The 12,633-nt window shown below is 39.2% G+C and overlaps 1 long non-coding RNA gene across 1 annotated transcript; it reads left to right on the top strand.

Moving 5' to 3' along the window:
* Nucleotides 1-1,465: 1,465 nt before the first annotated feature.
* LOC106456148 (uncharacterized) lies at nt 1,466-12,267 on the top strand. Its single transcript, XR_001290312.1, has 3 exons — nt 1,466-1,529; nt 2,156-2,428; nt 12,106-12,267. It is a non-coding gene; the product is annotated as an uncharacterized LOC106456148 (long non-coding RNA).
* The last annotated feature ends 366 nt before the right edge of the window (nt 12,268-12,633 follow it).

The following is a 12,633-nucleotide window of genomic DNA, read 5'->3' as shown; positions in this document are numbered from 1 at the left end:
TAAATGTGCGCATGTTTTTATGTGAGACCTTAAAAGGGCAAGTGGAGGTGACTGATTACCTCGGCTTGCTCTGTTTAATCGAATGCAGACTATGTGCCTGTGGCTAGGACAGTTCTGTGCTGGCACACACAGCCCATCAGTGGCTTGTGTATAGCATTCAGCTATTTGGAGTAATTGCAGTGAAAATATTTTTTCCCCTCTTTCAGAGATACAAAAGCCGTTGATCCGCCTAAGGGTGCAAACAATCTTCTGCAATCTGACTTCTGATTGGTAATCTAGCTCCTTCTCCTGGTGTCCCCCCGACCCACCCAACCTAACACCCCGCTTTTGCAATTCTTTCAGGATCCTCATTTCTCTTTCGTGCCAGTGGCTGTCCTTATATTCTTCTCCCTCTGTCTTCTAAGAGTGTGAAGGAAATATTTTTGGAACAGGTGTAAGATCATTTACACCTCTGCAGTGGAGAGGAAGAAGCAGCAAAGGCAGCATACACAAGGTTATTAGAAATAAGCAGAGTTTTTGCTAGTTGGCAAAAATATGTGAGTGGTTGAGGTATAATTTTTAGCTCTGTTAGGAGCTAAGGAGTTATTAAAAGGAACGAGAGTTCTGATACAAAAGCTTTGACTAAACCACATTCCTGGCTTGTCAGCAAAATAAATTATAAAAATAATAAATGCATCAGCACTGAAATATTAATCACAGGATATTCATTAGGTTTTCCAGACAGAAGACATTTGGGTCGTGCTAGGTGTAAATAATAAAATGAATGGCCGTGAATGCTGGGGCACTGTCACAATGTCGAGCCTCACTGGAACATTTGAAGAGAACAGAGCCCTTCATTAATGATACTAGTACTGCGATTACTCCGTGACAAGTCAAAACCATCTTTTCTTGGCCTGCGAAAGATCAGCTTAACAAATTAATTCTCAACAGGTGGCTCACGCACACATTGCAGCCTTCTCACTAGGCCGATTATTTTTAGATTTTAGTTTGATGTTTGTGCTTTTTTTTTTTTTAATTTTACAAGGGGGTCCTGCCTAGTGCGAGTGAGATGGAAGCTAATGAACTGCCCAGTGCTCTGATCCTGGATTCAATAGCTACTCATGTGGCAATTTTGCAAAATTCATTGTTAATATCAGGGACGGCTGGTATGAATGGGCGGACGAGCTAAGCTCTCCCTATCCTTTTTAATAAAAAATAAATATATATATATATTTGTATATATATCTAAAATCATCTTAGAACAGATTGCTTAAACGCTGGTGTAACAAAGTGCAGCAAAACACCAAGTCGTCCAAAGGAAAAAAAAAAAAGACAAACACAGGATTTAGCTACATGAGCTAAATTTTTACAGCCCATGCTCCGCAGCATCATCCACCATTCATCTTCATAGAGCAGTGAGTGACAGGTGTCAGTCAGGTCACGCCCCTTTGATTTGGTGACCGTTTGGGCTAGTTCAGCCCAGAGGCGGGAACTTTGGCGAAGGAGTCTTCTGTGAGAGTCTCGAAGGCGAAATCAATATGGCGGCACCGGTGAGCATTAGCAAGAACGAAGTGGATTATTTATGTAGTCGTCCATTTCCTTCTGTCTTTGGAGGAAAAAGTGTAAGTGAAGAGAATGGGACCACATCATCCAAACGATGTTCAAATAACACAAAGGGACAAACGACAGAATTATAAATTTTGTGTTATGTGGTTTCAACAAAGGACTGGCTAATTGCATGTTTAGTAGGAATTCACATTACTGTTTCCCTGGCCTGCTTTTTGGAGGACACACAACTTGGACTCAAAAAGGAATTGTGGATTTGAAGCATTTATCTGACTAAGTCACACTGGAAATTGTGTAAAGCTATCAGTGTTTGCTAAAGTTAACATTGCCTGTATGAAGGACACCGCATTGCTATACAGAGACACAACGAGCTAGTAAAAAAACAAACAAAAACGGAAAACAGGCATTCACTATCACGGACTGTATTAAATTTTGTGGGGCACATGTGCTAGCTTTACGGGGATCAGACGAATCTCCGACTTCCATTCAGCAAAGTGTGTTTCTGGACGTCCGCTTTGCTGGGGATGCACAATTACTTTTCTTATCTTGTTTTCATGCTTGTTGATATTTTATACAACATTCTTCAAAAACGAACTACGGATCCTTTCAGAACCAGACAGAAGAAGTTTTCCTACTCCATCGGTGAACTGAAGAGGTGACCTTCATAACCAGAGGCATATGCAGCTGAAGCTGCAGCAAGGCCGCGCAGGATGCGGCGGGCTGACAACGTCAGTAGCAGCACAGTGCTATGAAATATTGATGGAGCAGTCAAAGGCACGCTTTGAGAAAGCACAGCACTTGGTGTCATTTGACTTCAATGACAGGGTGATTAACATGTTTGCATCCCAGAAAACTCAACGATGTGATCTTCTCTTCAAATAAGGTAAGCTCACCACCCTCTCCCCTTAAAATAGGTAACATGCTTCTTTCCCGTTACCTGTTACTCTTCTTTAAAGATCAATATTTTTGTCTGTGGATACCAACTCCTTTTATTGGTGAAGTGTCGTTTGAGTCGGTATGTTGTATAGTAGTGATATTGCAATTGTAGTCTATTGGCAGATTTTACATTTTTAAGTACATCCGTGGCTGCATCAACAGAACTTGAATAGATTTTTCTGGCGTTCTGATCATTCAGCTGTCATTCTTCCTTCTTGCATATTTTGTTTTTGTAAAAACAAAAAAAGGCATGTGTTAATGTGTATAAAAACAACTAGTCAAAAGGCGTGTGAGAGTGTGTGTGACTGGCATTCTGAGTATTCCTCTATATGGTTTTGTTAGTGTTGCTTTGACAAGGTCTTGTGGCTGTAATGTGGTATCAAGGATGTGATGCTGCTGCTAGTAGTGTGAACTCTATAATGCATTTGTTAGCCCACCCACCCAATATCACTACTAGCCGCCACTGGTTAATATATTAAATGTATTTTCAGGCCTTAAAGAAGTGGTTTGCTAATTAAAATGCAAACACACTTTAGATTTAATGTCATTTTAATCCTTAGGGATTTTTGCATGCAGATGTTTTTGTATTGGGACACAAACAGTCTGCAGTATATGTCTCACTTCTGTGAGATAACACAGAAACAGTTTAGGGAACATTTTACAGAATAAGATTATTGTAATGTGCCTGCATGTACATGCATGGGTATTTCTTTTGCTGGTTATGAAAACTGCTGTGCGACAGTTGGACTGCTCAATTACCAGAATCCTGTGGGAGGCTGGCTCTGTCTGTACTGCAACAGCAACTGTGTAGTGAAACTCATGCGCACTCTAAAGTACTAAATGACTGGAGTGGACTAGGCTTTAAATTTGAATACATCCACCTTTTTAGGATCTCAGCTAACAATGGGTGAAATGCATTGTCCACCCAGGACAGGTTGGCAAAAATATGTTTATCCTCTGTTCACCTCCCTGTTTATCTCAGGCTGAGGAAAGTTGTTGTTTAGCAGTGCCCTGCTTAAATTCTTCACTTGGGTCTGTACAGTACAAGCATACTTAGGAACTGACTTTTCTCAAGGGTACTTCAGCATTAATTGCTGTATAGCTTACAAATATTCCCTGACCCTGTTTAGGATCCACCTTCTTTTATCTGACCTTCAGCTCTCTGATCTGAGTGACCTCTTCACTCCCTATTTGGGTCAAGTCTCCTTCACTTGCTCTTGTTATTGTAATATTTTTCATCAAAGTGTTTTTCCTTGCTTGTAAATCTGACATTTGTGAACTGTGGGATCAAAGATAGATCCTCCTACACTTCTACTGTTTGAATTTCCAGGCAGTAACTGACCTTAACCCTCAGGAGTATTAAGGCTGAGCTGTTAAGGGTTTAGCTTTACTTGGAATCACCTACATCAGATTAATAACCCCAGCTGTACTACCTAAAGGATTATATTCTCTGTTGCTCAGCCAATTTATCCATACACCCTGGTAAAATTGCATTTGTTAAACCTTCTGTTTTCCCCCTCTTTTTTTTAGTGAATGCTTATCTTCTATAGAAATATATCTGTTTCGTAAAAGATATAAAAAATAACAGCAACTTTTTTCCACCTCTCTTGTCTTCTGGTCTTATGTGACATTTCCAACCAATCAATATTTTGTTTGTGTGTGACATTTGTAAGAAGTTCATAATTTTTTATGGCTGTAGATTTAATGGTTTTGATCAGAGTGTACCAGAGAAGGTTGAACCAGTGATCCAGACTGTAGAAATCTCCAGATGACATGTGCTCATTACACACCTCGTATAGATGCGTTTCTGCTCCCTTAAAAAAAAAAAAATCTTTGCAGCCTTTTAAAATGGAGCCATGAAGCAAATACTAGAATGCTCATGGGGCCGTGGAAAGGGAAATTAAACCATGACCTTGAATTGGAAAGGTTGAGGCATTGTCAGGCTTGTAGTGTATTCCACAGAGCTGACAGTCTTGTTATAAATGAATCACAAAGGTAGTTACCAGTACACAAGGTCTGAGATTAGCATGTTTTGTATCAGGAGAGGTCTTTATTAGAAACCTAGATTGAATGTTAGAGTGGAACGGAGGTTAGAAGAGGGTACAGTCTGATGAAGTTGTAGCATTTCTCTTATTTTAGTCATTTTTGTCACTGTTTTCTGTTTTTTTTTTTTAAACATTGTGCTATAAAAAAGAAAGGCACTTGCTATAAATGTAGTGACTCTATCCATGTAACAATATTTATTTGTATATCAGTCAGTTTCAGCTCTGGTTACAAACATACATACATCACTGATTTATCCACTTCTAAAATATTCTAGAAAACAAGAAATTAAACAATTAAAGAAAAATATGATGTAGGAAACAGAAATGATCTGAAACAAGTATGCACAGGGTGAAGAAAACATTTGTAACGTAGCACACAGATGTAACAAAAACAGCTTGATTTTCCACATATATGCATACATATGGTGGTGCAGTACATGCATGAGACAGGGGTGAGGTGTGCAGTTAGAGTGACAGCTCAAAGTGGTGGTGGGGCTCCATCTTTTAGTTTGCAATGGCGATGAATGAGTTGACAAATGAGGCAACCAGATATCACGGCAAAGCGTGTAATAGACACGTTGGTCCACCGTGTCCATTTCACGCTTTGCCTCTCCAAATTGTGAAATCTACACACAGGCAGAAGTTGAGGTAAGTTGCAATAACAGCAGAGGGAGATTTTTTTTATTTCAAGCGAACACTAAAATGATCACAGGAAAGTGTTTAAACAGACATTATTAACACATTTACAAGTATATACACATTAGCAACCTAGCTTAATTGTTTACGGTGATTAAAGACCCTGGATTGTACTTCGTCTTTTGCTCACTACTGACTTCATGGCTTTAAATATATTATTTCCCCCCTGCTGGTAAAGCAATTTTTCCATGCATTAATGCAACTTTTCCACGCGTGTCCCTTACATGTTTTGAGCATGGCATAAATGCAGGGAGTACAAGTACTCAGGTCTACCATCCAAAGCAATGGACAGAAGGATAGCAGCAAAAAATAAAAGCAAGTGAGCAGACTGGACATGATTAGAAATGAGTACATCAGAGGGAAAACTCAGCTTGAGCTGTTTGGCAAACAAGAGTCAAGGCTGAGAAGCTTTGGGGCAGTCCTGGATACACTGGGCAAAGGATGTCAGAAGGAGAAAAAGAGTAAGACCTCATAGGAGGTTCATGGATGTAGTGGGTAATGACATATAGAGGTTTGGTGTGACAGAAGAGGATACAGGGATAGGGTGAGGCAGATATTCAGCATTAATTTCTGCTCTATATAAATAGAAGGAAGGCTATGCAAATATTGATCCAAACTGTGCTCAAGGTCTGGGGTCTGGTTTGTTTTTCTTAGTGGATTGTACTTCTTATTAATTTGTACCATACAGCCAACCAATGACAGGAAAACATATCTTTCTACAGTTCACACATTACAGTAACCTGTCAATTGTGATGGCTGATGAGCATTTTTTTCTGCAGTAATAAACTTGAAGCTGAAGTTTTGCATTAAATAGTTAATCCGCAGCAGTGATGTTAAAGTTAAGGAACATAAAAGCAGAGACGGAGCACAATTTTAAAAGTTGCCATGAGCTGTTTTTATATTGAAAAACTCAGTTAATTTATCTGGGGACAGGAGTACTAAATCCTTATTGTTGTGTTGTATTCAAAGTATGTATTTGCTTCTTATTTTATTAAATACATACAGGAATACAGGAAAGAGGCTAAGCCATCCATCTGCTTGTCTGCCACATACTGTATGTCCTGGCATACAGAGTTGCTCGATGTTTGTTTCAGTATGCTTATGTTCAGTTGCTTGGCTTATGTTTTATTTACCTTCATGCAAAGTTAGGGAAGCTTTAACCACAGTTAAAGCAGATTAATGTAATAGTGACTGTCTAAATTAATCCTAACTACAGGAAGTCTTCCATAAATAGCAATAGCACACACAGCAAAAGCTTCATCTACATACAGCCTACAATGTACACAAGCAGCTGATACCATTGCCGGCATTTCTATCTGTGCAGACTGTGTGGATAAGATATGGAGTTTCTAGGAAGCTACAAGTCATGTGATGGCATAAGGTATTAGAAAAGGTTATGATGTGCCTACAGCGTAGACGTAAGACGGAAGCATAAATGTACTCTTATTGGAAAAAAGCATGTTATTAATTAAGTCAGATAAAACAGGATGAAGAGAAACTAGGTAGGTGGGTTGCAAAGTGGCTTGCAGATGCACATCAATTTGCCAGTAGGATGCTTAGAAGGGTATCAGCTAAGCCATCAGATGATGTCGGCTGACAATGTGATCGCCTAACCTGTTAATTATGTTTAATTTCAAATTAGATTTTTACAAACATTTGCAGTACAATATTTTTTTAGTTGCTTTGGTTGACTCATTTAATTGTAAGACTTTGACATCTGACATGTGACAACTCACCTGTCTCATTTGTGGGATAACAACACACGTGCCATTGTTATTTTCATTTTAATTATGATAGCTTTGTTCTTTCACACAACAAGAAGTGTAAATGTGAACATGAGATGACAGTTTATCAAAATTTGAATTACGTCTTTGATGCCCAACAGCTCAGAAGCGGTTGAACGCACTGTAGAGGTATCCCATGGGAAGAGGTTTTTTTGGGCGACAATTCATTTCTGAAGCCATCCCAAGTTTTAATAAAAATAAATGCGCTACCTGTCGCCTTAGCTAATACAATATTCAGCTCTCAGTAGCAAAAGAAAAAGAGAGAGTCTTAGATGTGTCAGAGTGTAGGAGCTATTTTCCCAGGCTTTATTACTGAAGTTATTCAAAATGCTTTGAATAATTCAAATGAATGTCTTTCTAGACATATTAGAGTAAGTAGTTCACAAATATCTGCCGGCATAATTTGATTGCCAGTTTATTTTCCAGAACCAAGAGAACACACAGCAGGGTTTCATCTTTCCCAGACTTCCCCTAATCAAATTTTAACTGGCAGGTTATGAATTGTGCCAGACAGAATAGACCGCCAGTAAAACTCACTCAGAGGAGGAGGTACTTTGAAACTCAAATACAAGATGCTACAGGAGTGTGTGTTTTTCAAGTACCCACTATTCATTAAAAAAAAAGCTTGCATTATGATGCTCCCCACCTTTATAATAAAAGTTTTTTTTTGTTGTTGACTGACTCTGATTTGGTGCTACAACGATTAATAGCTGTATTCTATTCAGGTGGTGAGGTCAGGCTGTGTTGCATCACTGTAGATCTGCCAATTAGGAGAAAATGGGTGAGTTTTTTTTTTTAAATTGAAAAAATAAAACTAAATCTAATAGAGAGGAGGAAAGCTCATCCTTAAAACCATTCGAAAAGAGACGACGAGGATATATTTTTAAGCATGACGCTTAAATAGAAATTGCCAGTAGTTTTATTGCCCCTTCCATGCGGTTGATTTAATTAATTAAAGAGGGCTCGCTCTCTCCTTTGTCAATTGCTTTTCCCTTTAGGAAACCAAAGTTGTAACTTCTGAGAAAAATTCTTCGCACAATTATGCACATGCAGTACCACACCATCACCACTGTAGCGCAGTTCACAATCCCCTGCAACAGCTCCACACTCTGCACCACCTGCATTATTGAAATACGCCTGTCACTATCAAAGTGGGTCCGGCGAGATCAAACGACGGAAACAGCGGGAGGCCTCGTCTAGTTTGCAGTGGGCCAGTGCAGATGACTTTTTGGCAGCATTTGAGAAAAAGTTCTTCTTCTTCCGTTTAAAAGAACAGATATTGCTAAACAGAGGATGGGAACTGTTGCATTGTGGCACAATTGCTTACTTTACCACAAATGCTACATAGCATACAACTGTTGTATACAGCTGTGTGCACAAAAAATGTGTGCTTATGTATGCATTCAAAAAAAAATAGCAGAGGAGCACAGTTACGCTGATCATCACCAGCAGAAATGGAAGAAAGACACTTGGGAGAGGAGTTAAAAATCCACACACGTAATCCGTAGACACAAAGTTTTAAGTACACACGGATGTTTGTTTCCGTCTTCTATATAACGAGGAAGCAGAATGTGAGAGACCCGGTCTCTTTCCCACCACCTCGTGGTGCCAAGACTGTCACTTTGTTTTCGGCTTGGCAGGTGAGCACAGCTGTTCGACTGGCAAACTGCTGTCATCACACAGAGAATGGGAGGTGAGCGCGAGAGATGGGGAGTTCAGGAAGACAAGACAGCAGGAAAACGAGGGTCTAACTGTAAGAAAGAGAGAGTAATGGGGGGGGGGGGGGGAGGTTAACTAGGAGAGGCTTGAAAAACAACAGGAAAGATAGACATGGTGGAAAAAGATTAATAACAGTAATAATGTAACTTTTTTTGAAAGATCTATTTTTTCCCAAGGAAAAGTATATTTACATGTTCTGTTACATCAGAGGTTTGTGTGAGAATTTAGCTCACTAACAATGAGAATAAAGGACAGCTTGTGTGAAAAAGTGATGGAGAATGACAGAGGTCTTCAACCTTATTGTGATTCTGTGTTTTTCTTTAATCCTTTGTCATCTTTCTTGGGTATGCACAAAAACTAACTTGCAGTTGTCTGACAGATGCATGCATTTGTGGTTTTCTTCGCTGCTATTTATCGCTGCAGCATTTTTGTTCAACGACAGTAGAGCATAGGAAACACCTGAGACCACTGCTCTACTGTCATAGTCATCCTTCATCTCAGCAGGGCACAGATCTGTTAGTGTGTGTTGCAGAGGAAGATGGAGGTCAGCTTTACAGAGGTGAAATGTGAAAGCTTCTTCAGTAACTTCAACTTGAATATAAGTATACGCCTGGCTAATAAAATAAGTGGTCATTCTAATCAAAAGCCAAAATGACAGGTGAAAACCCCAGAGAGGCAGCTTGTTACAAACTGGAATTATATTTGATTGCAGGAGAAATGGAAACTCCTAAAATAAAGTGGTAAAGGTACAAGATGGAAGCAACTTAATTGTGGGAAACTTAGGTATGAGGAAAATTCAAAAACACTCTTGGGGTTGCCTATTCCACATCCCTATGGAAATCTATCTGCCCATCTACCACACACCAAGACAAATCAGATTGTATTTTAAGTGCAATTAAAGGAGCAGTCTGATTTATTTTTTTTTGTCTGTCTGCGGCGTGACCTATCCCCTCACTACAAATGATTATCCTCACATGACTTACATTTGTTTACTTGATATTTTGAGCCCTGTGTCCCTTTGAAGAGCAAAAAAGGGGGAACCTATTTGCAGACTTATATAAATTTGTATATTGTTGATACTTGAAAAACATTTTATGATCTGCAAGAATGCATTTTTCTTTGTTCAAGTCTTCAGTCCTCCTGAAATATGTTTAAATTCAAATTTGGCAAATAGATTGTTTTCCGAGCAGAAGGGGATAAACTGACTTGTGTCCAGTTTATCAATTTTATGTTCAACACTTTATCCTTAGTTTTTCCTGAGGCACATCTTGTGGAATGATATTTTGTAAAGATGAAATTTTGGCCTTTTGTATTATCTTAGTTTAGTGTATAATTCTGTCATATGTACACTGCAGTATATACTAACAACAAACAAAGCCATTAGTCCATCCATTAGTTTAGATTATTGTGCTTCTTGCTTATTTGCCTGTAGTTGCATATTGTGGTTAGGATTCAGTGGTGTGTAAGCCAAATGTTTTTCTTCCAAGTCCTGCTGAGTGATCCCCAAACACTCCTACTCCACAGAGTTCCATTCTTCCTCAGTTTTCCTTCCTAATTGTCCCTCCTGGAATACTTTCAGAGGGAGGCAGCAGGGGGAGAATCCCTGGTGTTTACCCAAATTTAACTGGTTCCTTTTCATTATACAAGAGCAGTGGCTTGATATCTAGGGCTTCCCAAATTAATGAACTCTCTCACTCTGTCTCATAGTTAGACCAGCTACCCCATCGATAAATATCATCTTAGCTGCTTGTCTGTGAAATTGTTCTTTTAGTCACCGCCAAAGGCTTGTCGCCATACATGAGGGGTTTACTGATGATTGTAAATTGCTGGGAGGCCTCAGAAACCATCAGCCGGTTGAGTGATAGTTTTTCTTCCAGCATCCCTTCTGAATAAAACTATATATTCATATTCACATGTATAACTGGAACTTTTATGGGCAATTTTGTTGATATAAGCTACCCCCATATATCTGTTTCATAACTCACTACATTTTTTATTTCAGATATTCCAGATTCCAATATTTTCCACATCAGTTTTTGAGGCTTAACTGATGTAACCTGTAGTTGAAACTCTCTGCCAGGTCTGGCTATTGACTGAGAAAATGGGCTCAGGAGTTGGGGATGTTTTTCTCCATTAACTGTGCATCAATAGCACTTCCAATGCATGCCAGAGCTAATAAGTGACCAGCTGGTGCTTAGAAACCAGGCACCTGAAGCCTTGTCAGGAAACATGCAGTCAGAGTCTAGCCCCGCTACAAAACAAATTTCTAGTGACAGCATGAGATACACTTAAAACAGAGAGGACCATGGCACTTCACGTCTGTCTTCTCTATTAATTAGCAGTAGGTGCGCCAATGGCACAAGTGTACACTGTTGACAAAGAGTGCAGGCACCTGCAACTGATTAGTTTTTCATTGAGATAAGGAGAAGTGTCAAACTGTGGCCATTCTTTTCTTGCACAATGGAAAATCCATATAGTCAGAGTAGAAGGCAAAACTGCCCTTTATTACTATGAACCCCCCCAAAACTATATTTCCAGTTTTATTTGGTTTAATGTTTTTTATGCAATTATGCTTGTTACATTGTATACATAATTTAATGTGGATAATAAGTGCAGCTGTTCGGTAATGAGCATGTGGCAACAAGTCTGTCATGGACGTGCATGTTCCTTTCCAATAGAGCTGATGGAAATGCCAGAAAAGCTTATAAAAAATATTCTGCAGTAGAAAACTGCTCTTCACAATTAACTGTTTAACAAGTGTCCTGCTGCCCAACTCTAATGGGTTTATTTTTCACCTAGGGTTCGGTATTTGTATCTAATTAACACTGCAATTTCTCTCCATTAAAAATGTGTGCTCAGCTATCTGCGCTTGTTTTCTCTGCAATGTGTACAAATCATAACAGGACTGGCTGAACATGACTTTGGAGCAGTAAGGCCACAGTGATCTTTAGCTTCCTGTGCAGTGCCAGCGTAGCATCGCACAGCAGCAAAACTCGAGCTGGCTCAGCTGCAGTGGAAGAAAATGTGATCTGTCAAGATTCTGCATTACCCAGAGAAATAAACACAACATTCTGGCCATATTGTGCATAATAGTAATGATGAAAATTAAAGTGGTATTGTGAATTCCTGTGGTAATATTTAAACCAGTCTTTTTCTTTTTCCCTTTAGTCAAAATCCATATTAAGGAAAATTTGTCAGACCACATTTCCTCTTGCAGATATAACCTTCCAGGCTATACAGATGTAAAAAAAAAGAAGAAAAAAAAAGAGAATATCAATCAGTCTATAAATCAATAAATAAATACTGGATATTAAGTGGATGTGAGAGTGCACAACTTACAGCAGGTAAGACCATTTTCATTCTGCTGTTTACCCTTGCAGAGTTTCTACATCTATCCTCCCCTCCAGATAGGTCAGACTGTCCTTGAGGTTTCCACAGAGGCACAACAGAAGATGGCAAAGCAAAGATGACCAGATGATCATGCTTTTGGAAGGCTCCGCTGGGCCTAATGCTTTAAGGTTTCCAAAGCACTAAGACCTTTATAAAGAAGAAGGTAATGCACACAAGAATCAATCACAATCCATACTAAAACCTGATAGCAGGTTTCAAAATGATCCACGAGAAATCTTGGTTATCCTTTTGCTGTGAGCCATTTTATGCTTTGAGAAAACTCTCTGGGAAAAATGATCACGAATGGTTAATGTTAATGGTGCAACATGTTACGGAAGTTCAAATGTAAAAGTGGAGAGCAACATGAAATCCAGTGAATCATGTGCTAGGATCCCTAATCTTACTGACCCCACTTTTCTGACCTGAAATGTGATCCTAGAGAGTGGTACAGGAAATGTTTTGCCTTTGCCTGGAACAACCAGCTTTGAAATCCCACGCCAATGAAAGTCTCCTCTTAT

Source organism: Pundamilia nyererei, unplaced genomic scaffold (assembly GCF_000239375.1).
Source record: "Pundamilia nyererei isolate P.nyererei 1_Seehausen unplaced genomic scaffold, PunNye1.0 scaffold00026, whole genome shotgun sequence".
NCBI lineage: Eukaryota > Metazoa > Chordata > Actinopteri > Cichliformes > Cichlidae > Pundamilia > Pundamilia nyererei.
Note: the sequence above shows the minus strand (reverse complement) of the source record. Positions and strands in the feature narration are given on the sequence as shown.